The sequence below is a fragment of the Belonocnema kinseyi genome, chromosome 4 (genome assembly GCF_010883055.1).
Source record: "Belonocnema kinseyi isolate 2016_QV_RU_SX_M_011 chromosome 4, B_treatae_v1, whole genome shotgun sequence".
In the NCBI taxonomy this organism is placed as follows: domain Eukaryota; kingdom Metazoa; phylum Arthropoda; class Insecta; order Hymenoptera; family Cynipidae; genus Belonocnema; species Belonocnema kinseyi.
The window spans coordinates 138,972,251-138,986,933 of NC_046660.1; the positions used below are offsets into that span (position 1 = coordinate 138,972,251).

The 14,683-nt window shown below is 33.4% G+C and overlaps 1 protein-coding gene across 7 annotated transcripts in view; it reads left to right on the plus strand.

Moving 5' to 3' along the window:
* The window catches only part of LOC117170590, a 267,116-nt gene that overhangs the window by 211,872 nt on the left and 40,561 nt on the right, over positions 1-14,683 (plus strand). The window contains exon 19 of one of the 7 annotated variants that reach the window (XR_004466829.1): positions 367-451. The exons of the other annotated variants lie outside the window; for them this stretch is intronic. The gene's annotated coding sequence lies outside the window, so the exon portion shown is untranslated. Of the gene's footprint in view, positions 1-366; positions 452-14,683 lie in introns of those variants that run through there. 7 annotated transcript variants of the gene reach the window in all.

A 14,683-nucleotide genomic window follows, 5' to 3' on the forward strand; every position in this document is an offset into this window, starting at 1 on the left:
TTATTTACATAAATAGCACGAGAATTCTGGATCAATCTGAAAAATCTCTATCCCATCCACACACTACTCCTTTCCCCTGCCGAGTGAGTCACGCCTACCCCTTAAGGGAAATGGCTTAATGGTGTAATAATAAAAATAAATAAAATAAATTACTTGCTTTTTGTTACTTAATCTGTAAGAAATGTTCGGCGTGGAATTCGATGAAAATAAATTCAAAAAACAAGTTTCAGTCCTATATCGAATAGACGCTTCTGAAAATTCTTAAAGCATATAAGAAGAACAATATATATAAGAACAATTTGTGATAGTAAGCGCTGATTATTTAAACATTTTGAACATAAAAACTAATATATATTATTTTTTCAGGATGGACATCAGCGAACCTAATATGGATGTGCGAAGTGCCTTCATGTATCTCGCTACTATCGCTTCTACTCAAAAGTCTTGGAAGAGAGAGATTTAATTAACTTTTCTGTTGAATCATCCATTGTTTTTTATTTTATAAGTTTTTTGATTTTATTTATGTTTAATTAATAACTTCTTTATAATATAATAATAATAATTTATTACCAACTGAGCCTCGGTGGCTCAGTTGGTTAGCCACTCGGACTTCAGCTCAGAGGTCCGGGGTTCGATCCCTGAGCCGGTACCTCTGGAAAGTTTTCAATGTACCTTTACCGAGGTTCTGGTGGTTCGGAACCCATCTTAAGTTGTAGGTCCCCCCATCGTGTACTTGACTGCAACCCAGTCCGTCAATGATAGGGTGAAACCAGGCTTTGTCCAATGTGTCTGGGCAGACTGCTCTCATCAGATCACTTGATTTCATTATAAAAATGCGTCCGTGACTGATGATATATACCGGGACAGCCCCGTGCAAAAATGATCAAATAAAAATCCATCTCTAACCAAAAATACCTTCGACATGTTGTGCAGTATAAGCCTGTGACAACATTTCAACACTGAAATGTTTTTATAGTGATATATAAATAGTTCATTTGCTTTTGCGTTTAAACTGTTGAGTCACGCAACTCACTCCAAGTTGAACAGACACGATCGCTTCAATGGTGTCAGAATTCACCCTCTTTGGACCGATCGATCGCTCCATTTGGTGTGTCCAGCCGCTCCAAGCACGGGAGTTGCACTTCGCTCCAACGAAAAGTCACGCTCCAATTCAAAGGGAGAAGCTCACTTCTGGCTTCAAGTTGGAGCGAAGATTAAAACCATTGGAGTGCTATATCACTCCAAGAAATTTAGAAAGTAACCATTACTTCAAAATAATCTCCATATTCCACTTGGCCGTTGAGGTGGCATGCTGATGAATTTAATGAAGGGTTATCTGAGATTTTTGATCATCTTACCTATTATTCTACTATATTCCTGATACCTGAGGCTTATCCGGGTAGTGTCCGAATATCCAGGTATCCGATTTTAGGTGATTACTCGGGTACCCGAGTAATTCTATTGCCCTAATAAAAAGTTTCGAAAATCTTTTTTTAATGAAATGTGACATGAACTTGTGGAGAAATAGCAGTATACAGGAAACGTTTTCAAATAGCCAAACTTGGGTGTTATGTGTGCAGCTTTTCACCCCTGGAAACGGGTAAAAACGACTCAGTATCCACCGCGAGAAGATGGCTGCAGATAAGTTTACCATCTTTATACCTCCCATTCAACCCGCCAATGATGGGCTCACTACTGTCGATCTTCAGACATTTATTTTCAAACTGATGACAGACTACCAGTTTCATTATCAAGATTCATCATCGTCGTCCCTTGTGCCTCTGAATTGGCTCTATGTATGCAAAGAGAGCATGCTTTCCACCGGCAATAAAAAACCACGAATAAATCCATCATGGGCTTCAGGTCCACACACTTGTTTTGAAGCTGTTCGACAGCATATTTCTTGAAACTTAGCAAATACTTGAATATCTGTTCTCAACAAATGAGCGAAGTTCCTCATTTGGGATACTACGTAAAACTTGCCGTTCAGTAATCGAGACAGCAAACCACGTCACATTTCACATCAAAATAAAATGCTCTTGCTCCGATAGAAGCAGACTTTTAGGGGATTTCTTAAGGAAGTCTAGACACTCAATAAAAAAAGTATCGAAACGTACTTGTCGCAATCATTGTAAATAGTAATTACTATGCACACTCGTATAATGTGTTAAGCGCCATGTTAGAAGATGAAAAACGTGATGCGCAGCAGCTTACAGTTACCCGTTTTCTCAGTGCCCTATGTTGAGTCGATAACTAAGCCGCCAGATATACATAGAATCGCAGGTGCGGAAATTTGCTTACTTGTTGATAACAGATTGAAAATACGACTGCTCATTGCGGGGTTTCCTTGCCACACCAAAACAGTGGAACGTATGGTTCAGTAAGTAACCGAAGCTAAGAAACACGAGTGTGGCATTGAAGCTCTTGATACTGAGAGAAATCATTACATTTTTTAACACGGAGAAACAATTCAATAGCACAAGTTGACTGAGAAAAATCACTTCTGAATCAATGTGATATTGCTTTGAAGCATCAGACGCTGCTTTCGCCCTCGTTCAAATGCATGTATTAGAATTTCAGAAGCATATGCTATTGTTTCTTATTTTGATAATTGAAGTAAATACTATTCAATTATTTAAAAAATGATTAGTCTCAAATGAAGATATCAGAGACGTAACAGTGAAATATTATAAAGTTAACTACATAACCTACATGACCCTCTGACAAACACTTCTTCGTTTCTCGTATTTTTATTGTAATTAAATTCTTAACTTTAGTTAGGTAAGCCTTATTACTTATAACTAAAGAGAACCGCAGTTCACTAAAATATTCGCAAGCACTGAGAATCGAAAGCACGCACGCACGTTTATGAGTCGCACGCCAAAGCCCCATAGCTACGATGTAAAGCTGAATACGGCATCATAAATACTGAAGGCCCAATTATCCGAAAATTTCGAACCTTCCAAAAAAGATTCTTGAAACTCGATATGTTAGTTATGATTTTTAAACGTACTTATATGATTTAGAATTAAGCAATATTTACGAAAATTTCTTTTTCAAATTTTTAAGGCGATCGGTGTTTTAAAATTTTTCTAAGAAAATGAAAATTTTCAGTCTGAATCTCGGTAATTTTTAAAACTTTTTCTCTGTTTTAAATATAAGTATAATAAGGCATAATAGCATTAATGTATATTTCAAAAATAATTCAATCATATTAGTTCAAATTTCTAGATATAAACAATCCTTCTTGAGAATGAGATTTAAATAGAGGATTAATAAATGTCAGTTTTTAAATAACAATAATTTACATAAAAATCTTTTACTTAATAATCAGATAAATTAATTATTGATTAAAAATAAAAAAGGTTAGAAAATGTTAAAAAACTGTTTTCAAATTTCTATTTTGCATCGTTTTAAGCTTCATTCGCTGTGCTTCATTTATTACAGACACTTTTATTTTTAATTTTGACTAAAATATTCTATTTCTGCCAATTAATTTATATTATTATTTATTTTAATGCTAATAAATAATATTTCCATAATTATTATATTTTATTTATGAGAAACTGTGATTTTGATCAAACATCCGCAAAAATTTTTTTACCTTATAGTTAAGTTTTTTATAAATTTTGATTCTCAAATAATTCGAATGTGAAATAAAAACTTAATTTTTTAAATTTTAAAAAGTGACACAATATCAACCGGAAATGTCGATTTTCTAAATGAAAAACGTGTGTCTCATTGCATACAAGATGCCGTGCGAAGGATCCATCCAGTCGACCCTAATGCGCACGTGCTCTGCAGCCGTAGGCCGAACTGGACCGCGTGATATTTTCAACTTTTTCAGACTGCTCCTTGCCCCGTATGATAGGAAACTTAGCAAAAATGTATGCAGATAATATCAAAATAGAAAATACAAATACCCAACCGCCGTTATGTTTGAATAATAATTAATTGCTTCTGAGCGCATGAATAATCTAAATCTATGCTTAATGTAGAACCCACAGTACTGTTTAATTTGTTATTAGACATATATTATCTGAGAGCAGTTTGTGCGTTGCCACGTCGTACAAAGAAATCACTACATTTTTAGTTTCATTAATTTGTTTATTTCACTAGCATGAGCTTCTTGTGACTGAATGGATGTTACAAGAGTATCACATTGCTCATCAAAGTATGAAGATGAGGATTTCATAGAAATTGATGTTTCGCAAACATTTTAAAATTGAATACAGTCATACACGTGTTTACAAAAATGTCCACGGTTTAGATAGTCAATGCACTCACATGTGAACTCATGCATACAAATTTTGCAAAGCGGACAGATCAAAGGACATTCCTCAACATTTTTCTCAGAATTTACTTGTACTTTATAAGCGCTTCGTCCTTCTGTGCTGGACTTAATGCACCAAACACCCTCAGACACTTTCATTACCATAGATTCTGAAATAGCATGTACGCTGCGCCTGTGACTTTTAATTATTTTTTGCATTCGCTTCGTCGGCTTATTTTTCATTATTCGTATGATTCTTTCGAACATCATATTTTGACTGAAACGTAGCAGCATATCTGTACATTTGTCGACCTTCTTGTTCTGACTACTATTAAAATAATAACAGAGACGCACAAGAAAAAAGTTTTCTGCAAGAGACAAGAGACTAGGCTGCTCTTATGGATTTTGAACCGCTTAATCCGAATATGGCCTCGGAATTTATTCTACACGTCTCAGTCTTCCTCTAGATTCAAAAAGTAGGGGAAAGCTTAGGGATTTTCTGGTTACACAGGCCATACAAAAAATTTATTCGTACGAGACATTCAATAGGCTACCCTTATGGATTTTCGGCCGCTCAGTTTCAAATCTCGCCTCAGAATTTATCTTTCACGTCTCAGTTTCCCGCTTAATGCAGAAAATATGGAAACCTTTAAGGATAATTTGCACGTTATTTTGATAATACCAGTATACGCAAAAAAAGACACATAGATATTATATTCTTAAGTACGACGACTTATAGAGTCTGCATTTGTAAACAGAAATTCTTTAGTGAGCCTTCTATTTCCCCTAGTCCTTTCTCAGATAATATAAATTTACGCAGGAAAAAGAACCTAATATCCTTTACAGTTTTTCCTGCGAAATCAGTCACTTGTCTCGTGCTGATAACCTTTTTTTTGTTGGGCCTGTGTGACTAGAAATTCCCGAGGCTTTTCCCCACATTTTACATCTAAAGAGAAAAAGGAACAAGCTTGAACAAATTGGGGTTCAAATTTAGATTTAACACCCAAATCTGCAAAGGATATGGCATTTTTTCCCCCGTACAAATCTATATAATATGAGAAAGACCTTTAATTTCCCTAGAATTTCTCAAGCTGGGGGAAACAGAAGTCACATTAAAGAATTTCTGTGTACAAATTAAGTCTCTCTAAGTCGCGACACTTAAGCATGTAACATCCATGTGTCCATTTTTGCGTATGCTAGTATTATCAAAATAATGTCCAGAATATCCCTAGGTTTTTGCCTATTTTCTGCATCTAGGGACAAACTGAGACGTGTAGGAGATTTTCTGAGGCTATATTTGGATTTAGTGGCTCAAAATCCATAAGGTTAGCCTAGTCACCTATTTCTTGCAGGCAAATTTTCTTATGGCCTGTGTGAATAGAAAATCACTAGGCTTTTCCCTACTTTTTGCATTTACAGAGAAAATGGTGAAAGCTCGAATAATTTAGTGATCAAATTTAGATTGAGAGCGCAAAACTTCAGAGGAAATAGCATTTTACTTATTTTTTGCTTTATAAGTCAGTATAACATGTGCAAGACCTTCAATTTCCCTACATTTATCCTAGCTAGGGGAAATGGTAAGCACATAAGAATATGAAACAAGTACTTAAATTCTTTCGTGTACTGGTATTGTCAAAATAATATCCAGAATATCCTTAGGTTTTCCCCTATTTTCTGCATCTAGGGGAAAACCGAGACGTGTAGGAGAAATGCTGAGACCAGATTTGGATTCAGCAGCTCAAAATCCATAAGAGTAACCTAGTCACTTCTCTCGTGCTGACAAATTTTTTGTATGGCCCGTATGTGTAAAAAATATACAAGCTTTTCCCTACTTTTTGCATCTAGGGGAAAACTGGGACATATAGGATCAATTCTAAGGCCATATTCGGATTCAGCGGCTTAAAATCCATAAGGGTAATCTAGTCACTTGTCTCGTGCAGACAACTTTTTTTTGTGTGTCTGTAATACTTCAGCAGTTCAAAGAATTTTTTCATCAGTTTCTGCTAAAAGTGCCCTACACTCCCGATAAATTTCTCCCGTTCTATTTTCATTTTTAACTTTTATATAAATATTTTTAGTTCAGTTTTTGTCAATATGCCAAGTGCAATGAAAATAGTGTTTTGGAATATTTATGACGGATATCAAAGAATTGCCATATGCTGGAGCATCATCCGTCATGAATACATATGGTTTCAAAACTGCAACTACATTTTTTATACCCTTAAAAAACTGCATCGTGGTGTCACTGTCAACTCTAATACAGAGGCAGAAGGCTATCGGACATCCTGCTTTCAACTAATCAATTATTAACATAGTTTTAAGGTGAAAATTACATTGGTTTGATCCATGTGTACTGTCGAGAAGAACTTTATCCTTCGCAAATTCAATTTTTGAATTCATTTTTAAACCTTTTGAAACAAAAAAGGGAGTTTTAACGAAATAATTGAATTCACAACAAAAATAAAATAAATTTTCTACCAAAAAAATGAATTTTCAAACAAGAATAATTTTCTACAAAAAATACGACTTTTCAACTGAATACAATATTTTTGACCTGAAAATTTTAATAAATAAGTTTTCAGTTTAAAAAATTATTTTTTAAAAAACAAAAAAAAATCATAAGAATAGTTAAATTTTCAACCAAATAAATGAATTTTCAACCAAAATAGATGAAATTTCATATGAAAAAGATAAATTTTTCAATTTTTTATTTAGGTAAATATGCAATTAATATTTACTTAAATATTCAACCAGAGATTAATTTGTGACCAAACAGAAAAAAAAATTAACACAGTACCTTAACTTTTAACCAAGTACCCAGTGGGCACAAATGTTAAAGAACATCATTAGAACGGCTCAAAAATGTCCTATAGATTTTAAAATTTTCACCTCTCTACTAAACTTTGAATAAGTCAGTGCGAAAAAATCGCGTAAGAACGTAACAAACGTCACTGCGAAGATAATTTTATTGCGAACAAATTCTCTACTCATGAAACCATCTTACATTAATTATCAATAAAATTACAGTTGCGTGAAGGTTTGAAAACAGGGCCAACAGCGTCAATATCTTCGCAGTGAAGTTTATTATAGTACATTCTCAGCGATTTTTACTTCACTTATTCTATCTTTTGTACAGAGGTGAAAATTTTTGAAGCCTATAGTTAGTCAGTCCATATAACGTTCTATAAACATACAATGTTCCTGAGACGTTTTAAAGACGTATTTAGAATATAAAACGTTTTTAGATAATTATTTGGTCTGACGTAAGACAGTTTTCAAACGTTCAAATAACGTCTTTTGACATGTACAACCAAGAAACGTTTTTAGTACGTTCCAATTACGTTCTTAAATTTCGTGCCCACTGGTTAGTCAAATTTTCAAAGTAAAATGTAATATTTGATATTTTAACAGAGAAACGTCCTTTTTCCCAGTAAATGCTGGAAAAAGGCTGTTTTATATAATATGTTTAAAATTTTTTTTTAAATATCGAATAAAAAAATTTTAACTTAACAAGTGATCCAAGAACAACAATCAATTCATTAATATAGGACAATACAGTTTTGCAAAATTGAGTTAGATGCCTTAGAGAAATAATATATGTTCATGAATATGCTCATTGAAAAAGGACTTAAAACATACCTTTAAGAGTTGAAAAGTTCAGATATTCTACTTCTTCAATTTTATGACCTTCATTCAGATGTTGATAAAGGATGTCGAAATTTCTGAAGAGTTCTGCACACAAGGAACATTCCAAACTGGCAATGTCCGTAATTATAGATGGCTCCTTAAGATGCACGTTTCTCATGTACCTAAACATCACGGATTTCGTACAAAATGATTGGTCGCAAATTTGACAGTCTATTTTTCCTTTTTTTTGAGGTGGAGAATTTTCAGAAATAGGTACATCGTTCACCATTTGTATGAAATTGATTATATTATAAATGTATATTAGAATACAAATCTTGAACATAAATTTAAAAACATGTCGAAAAAAATACACGTCACACTGAGCTTCATATTTTCGGTGGAAATTTGTGTTGTGCCTACTCAGCGCGGATGTATGTTGAAAACCTTTTTTACAAATATGGCATGACTATCTAGTTTCTTTTTCTACATTTTGAATTTTGTGTACACTTTTTCTAGTTTATGACAATTGGATCGTCTGCTGAAACTTTTTCCTCATATTTCACACACTTTCATAGCACACTATTAATGCAACACTTAAATACTGGAAGCTTTATACTTGCTTTCCGGTTCATTAGCAAATGGTTTTAATTGTAAAATGTTATGCCGTATTTATAGCATTTACTCTCATGGACCCTCACCCCGCACTATATTGGTTGAAGGGAAAAGGAAAGATTTTGTTAAGTTGCCTATCATAAGGGACAAGGACTAATAACAAATTAAACAGTCCTGCAGGACCTACATTAAGCATAGATTTAGATCATTCATACGCTCAGAAATAATTACTTATTATTCAAACATCGACAATCATCTGATTATTAAATTTTAAAATTATACAAATATGCATAAAAATGTAGTATGCATAGAAATAAAAAGTAATCTCAATAAAAATACATTATATTAATTCCGTGGGTATTATTTACTTATTATTCATTTTATATAATTATAATTATATATTTTTTCATTTTTATAAATTGGAATATAAACATTTCATCAACATGAAATCATTCATACGACATAACGGCGGTTGAGTATTGGTCCAACTCGGCCTACGGCTGCAAAGCGCGTGCGCATTAGGGCGGACTGGATGGATCCTCCGCACGGCATCTTATGTGCAATGAGACGCTTGTAAACGAAAATGGGGCGTTCTCATGCTTCGAAAAACGTGGTGTTACGTCATCCGCCGCCAAAGGCGAATAAAATACATTGTCAGTTTGATAAAAAGAATCCAAATAATTAATCATCAACTGTTTTGGGCGAAAAATGTTTATTTTTATGAAGTATTAGTATGGCCGGATACGTTAAAGCCAGTTCGGATAATTTATCAAAAGTTATTACAATTATCATAAGTGATTGTTTTGCGAAGTGTTCCAATTTCAGTCTTGCTAAGCTTCGAGGAGTAAACGCAAAAACATAAACAAATGGGATGAATGACGTTCACGCTTTGAAATATTTATTTTTATTTATTCAATTTATTGACTTATAAGTATAATTATATCATGCGAATCGTAACATGCTGTCATATATTGAATATTGCATCTGGAAAAACTAACCTCACTTTGTTCATAAATGCTTTTATCGATTTTATAAATGCCTTTATTAATACTTTTATGAAATTTATAATTGTAAGATTTATAATTAATTTTCTAAATACTTTATTTTATAATAATTTTTAAGGCCATGTAACGAGTATAACGGTAGATGAGTCAGCCCTAAGATCAATATTTTTTCACCCATAATGAAAAATAAAAGTTAAAATAGCGCGGAAATTTGTTTCGGGAAATGTTAATAAATATCAAAATATCATGTGTGGCCTTGCAAAGAGTTGGGAGAAGAAAAAAGTTTATTTATGAGAATAATGATTATCGACGGACGCATTTAGGCTTTACAGCAAAAGTTTTACTTCTAACTTTCTCTGTCGGTAATCATGCAATCTATATTACCCACAGACCCGTAGAAGTTCGAAGTTGTCTACTCGCTGTGATAGTGGTGCTTTCACACAGCTGATACGTAAGTCAGGCCAAATTTGTTTATTTGCATTTCAAGTGCAAACATTAGTTTTTGCATTGTTTGTGCATAATGTTCGTGAGCGATCTTTGTTGTTTTGACCGGGAGAACCGGGAGAAATGTGCACGGGGAGAAAACCGGGAGAGAAATATTACACCGTGCGCTTTCTCGCATTTCGTAAGTCGCGCGTTTCGTAGCGCTGTGTATTCGAACAACCAATCACGAAATCGGTAGTTACTTGGGATCGGTTGACCGCCCACATTACTTTGGGTGTGCGTGCGTACTAATTCGCATTTTAGACTGTTCTGGAAGTTCTGTATTCTCGTGTAGTCTGGATTCTCCTTTATGTGCAATTCGTAAAACGGGTTACCGAGGCCGTTACGGACCACATCTGTTTATTTCGCCGGCTGGCTACTCAAAGAAATTCAAAGTCAATGGTGTGTACGAGTGTAAATAAAGCATGTCAATTGTGAATAGACGCATTAATCTATCATTTATGTAGGTACGTATAGTTTAAGCCAATTGAAGATTCCCAAAGAAAAGGGAGCCAATCCACATTTTCCTTAGTTTATAGAAAAGACAGAAAAACGTTTCCTAAACTGAATTGGAGTTACGAATGAAACTCGACCTAATTTACGCTAAAAAAGCCATCCAGATTTGACGTAAATTAAAACATACGGTCATTTTGAGGTGATCTAGATTACACATCAACTACAGACTGCACATCCTTTAAATGCCTATTAAATATATCATCAGCCATTTTTGTGAAAATCGAGAAGTGCATTCGAGATATTGAATTAATGGATTTGATTAAAACCAAATTTATTCGAAAATCATACAGTGTTGAAAAAAGTGAAAATGAAGTTGTAAAAGCTGCAAAAAATGGCTAAAAGGCTAATTAGGGTAAATGCCCCCGGGAGATTGTTATTTCTACTTTTTTTATAGATTTTTTTAACAAAACAAAAACAATTTTCGAAAATTTGTGGATTAGCTCCTTTTGCTCAGGTACTTTCCAGTTATGTGTATTTAAAAAAGTGAAATGCTGCACAGTTGCATGATTTCTTGGATAGTTATCTTTATAGGTCAACAAATAGCGATGTTTTCAAAATCAAGTACATCATATCGCCGCGAATATGAAACCGAACATGAATGGGTTCGAGAACATAGGACAATTAAAAAACAGGCAAGATGTGTGTGGTGCAAAAAATATTTAGATATTTCAACTATGGGAAAAGCTGCTCTTAAAAAGTCATGAAACAAAATCCTCTAAACATATTGACTATGCAAATAGCAGTAAAAAATGTCTTCTACTCAGAACGTCAAGTATGATGGTCAAAGAAGTATTTCAAACCTCCTGCAGTCAACAGGATATTCAAGACACGACAGCTACTGTAAAAATAATAGGTACATCTTTTTTCTGTAAGTGAAAACATACATTATTTCCTTATCCCGTGTTTTAGAAAATGAAAACCTTTAATTTTTTTGTTTGAAAATAAATTTCTTTCTGTAACTTACAGGTTATATTAGTGTAACGGAAAATATTTTTCACCAAACTAAAGTGTTCCAAAGTTCAAAATAATCTTCGGGTTCTAAAATTAAAAAAAAGGATAAGGGCGATTGCTAAAATATAAACTGTATTAGACAAATAAAATTGTCAAAATTAAACAAATATTCAAACTATCTAAGGTTTTTTCTAAATGACGGGTAACACAAAAGAGTAAGAAAATACCAACTTAAGAGATCAAGCAGTGTATTTGTAATATGTATAAACTTTACACGTTGCTGAAGTTCGCTTGACATGACATGCTACTGTGATAAAACAAATAATTTTAAAAAAAGCATTTAAAAGTGTATACATAACAGATAAGAATATGGGAAAAATGATTATTTTTGCGATTCATTTTAGCTCGAATTAATAACAATTTGAATTATTATTTTCCAGCTTCATCGTAAAATAGCAGTGAGGTCTCATCAGACAAAAAACTTCTAGAAGAAACTTTGAAATCACTTTTTAAAATCCTCAACTCTGAAACATTGAACTCTGCTTTTGATTTTAGTTTTTAGCAACTCAATATATGTGATATTTATGTATCTAAAAATTTTTTAAAGTGGTCTTCATATTGTGTAACCATTTTTTTAACCTTAATTTGGGACAGATGTGTAACAAAACATTTTTCTTTCTTGTTTATTTATAATTTTTGAACGAAGTTGCCTGAAAGGTTGAAACTTTATCTAATCAAGCTTAAATATAATTATTTTACGGACAGTTACAAAAATTTGTTATTTGATAAAAAAATTAAAAATGAGTGGTCTTGAAGTGGTTAAATTTTTATCAATCACCCCTAGGTAAATAATGTAAAAAAAACTGTTTGAATCTAACAGGTTAACAATACATTTTTTAAATTAAATAAATATACTAAAAAGTAAGAAGTCTTTATTACTTCAAAGAATACTTTTTATATTTAAGTTTATTGTGTCTTTGGGAAACTGTTTTATTACCTGCTCAACAGAAACTAATTCAACTTATATTCTTCGAGGTGATACTGAAAGAAAGTCATTGATATATTTTGATTTTTGTTATTGTATTTTACTTTTTTATTATTAATTGTATGTATATTAAAAGTTTAGTACCACAATGCTTTTTTTGAAGGCAAAAGAATCAATTTTGAGAGTACCTGCGACGTCAATTCTACTACTGTAAACGTAAATTCAGATTTTCTGTCATCAAAGGATTATTCTTTAAACAGGTCGTCCCATGTTATGAACAAATTTTTACTTAAACAAAAATGTCACCAGAGCCGAGATTTTGTGGGGTTTACAGAATGTCATGAGCCATTCGTCATTCCGAAGCGCGACCAGTGCTGCCTCTGTTTCCTCGTATGTTTCCAGACAGTGAAATAGCCTCTAAGTTTAAAATGCAACGAACAAAATTTGCGTACAACATTTCGTACGGCATAGCTCCCTATATCACTCAGTACCTGCAAACTTTGCTAAAATCATGCAATGGGATAGTAATTGGTTTGATAAAACTCTGAATAAATTGCTCAACGCCAACAATTGAATCTGAATGTCTGGTTTTGGAACAGAGAAAAACAGGAAGTCCCCTGTAAATATTTTTCATCAGTTTTCTTGGGACTCACCAAAGCCGTTGATTTATTAGATGGAATCAAGAACGCCCTCACCTAAGAAATCCTAAAGAAAATAATCCAGGTTTCTATGGACGGCCCAAACGTAAATTTTAAACTTCATACTGACCTGTCACATCTGATGAAAGATATTGAAGGTAATCAATCGCTTCTCGAAATGGGTAGCTGTGGATTGTAGGTAGTTCATGGTTCTTTTAAAACTGGAGTAAATAAAGCTGGATGGACGCTCGTTAGTTTCTTACGTATTGCTTATAACCTCTTAAAAAGTGTACCCACGCGTAGAGCCGAGTACATTGTTTACATAGAATCTAATCTTTTCCCAAGCAAGTTTTGTACTACTCGATGGATTGAAAATGCTCATGTGACTGAAAAGGCACAGAAAATTCTGCCTCATTTAACTGAGTACTTGATGTGTGCTATCAGAGATAAGAAAGTTCCTAAGACCGAAAGTTTTTAAACCGTGTCTAAATCTTTGAAAGACGAATTTTTTGGATCGAAATCGGCTACTTCCAGTCATTAGTTTTACTTTTACAACCGTTTCTTTTAGCCTTCTAATCTGAATCCCTTATGGCTACTTTTGTGTACGAAGATCTGAGTACACTAGTATATTCTCTTCTTGTACGCTGTGTGAGGAAAGAAGTAATTGAAAATGCAGTCCAGCCGTGCGATAAAATAGATTTGTCTGAAGAATCTAATCTTTTATTCGCAAAGGATATTGACTTGAGGGTTTCTACTAAAAGCGCACTTTCTAAACTTAAGGGTGTAAAAAAGTTACAAATTCTTCAGTTTCGTCAAGAATGCCGATCTATTCTTATTTGTATACTGCAAAAGATTTTCGAAAAATCTCCATTGAAGTACTCTCTTACCAAAGTCATAACATGCTTGAATCCCACTCTTATTTCTAAAAACGTAAATATTGCGAAAAGAAGATTAAATTCTTGTCTTCAAATTTTAGTCGAGAAAAATTCAATTTCTGGGAGTTTCGCTGACAGGGCTAAAGAAGATTATATTAAATTATGCTCTCTTCCGTTCATATCTGAGGCTGTAAATGGATATCGTCGTTCAGAAACGCGACTTGATCATTTTTGGGTACAAATGCTTGCATCAGCCGGAGAGGGCTATTTGAATTTCCGCCAAAGAATGGAGATTGTTCTAATTCTTTCTCATGGTAATGCATCATTAGAACGTGGGTTTTCTATTAATAAAGAATATTTGATTAAAAATCAACAGAAAGAAAGTCTTAAAGCTTTAAGGAAAGTGTATAACTTTGTAAAGGAAGCAGGAAATGTTGAGTCAGTAGAATTGACGAAAAACTTGATATATCATTTTCGAAATGCATTTTCTATTTATCGAGAAAGTCTTAAGAAGAAACAGAAGGAACAAAATGCTGCATTGGGAATGGAGAAAAACAGGAAACTTTTACCTGAGAAGAAAAAGGAGCTAAAGAAAAAATGCATAAAAGTTTTAGCGGAAGCACAAAACAAAGCTGATTTAATCGAAGTAGAGATTGATTCTTTGGGAAAACTTTAGACAAAATTCTAAATTAAAGTCGAAAGTGAAGACTGAAATAACA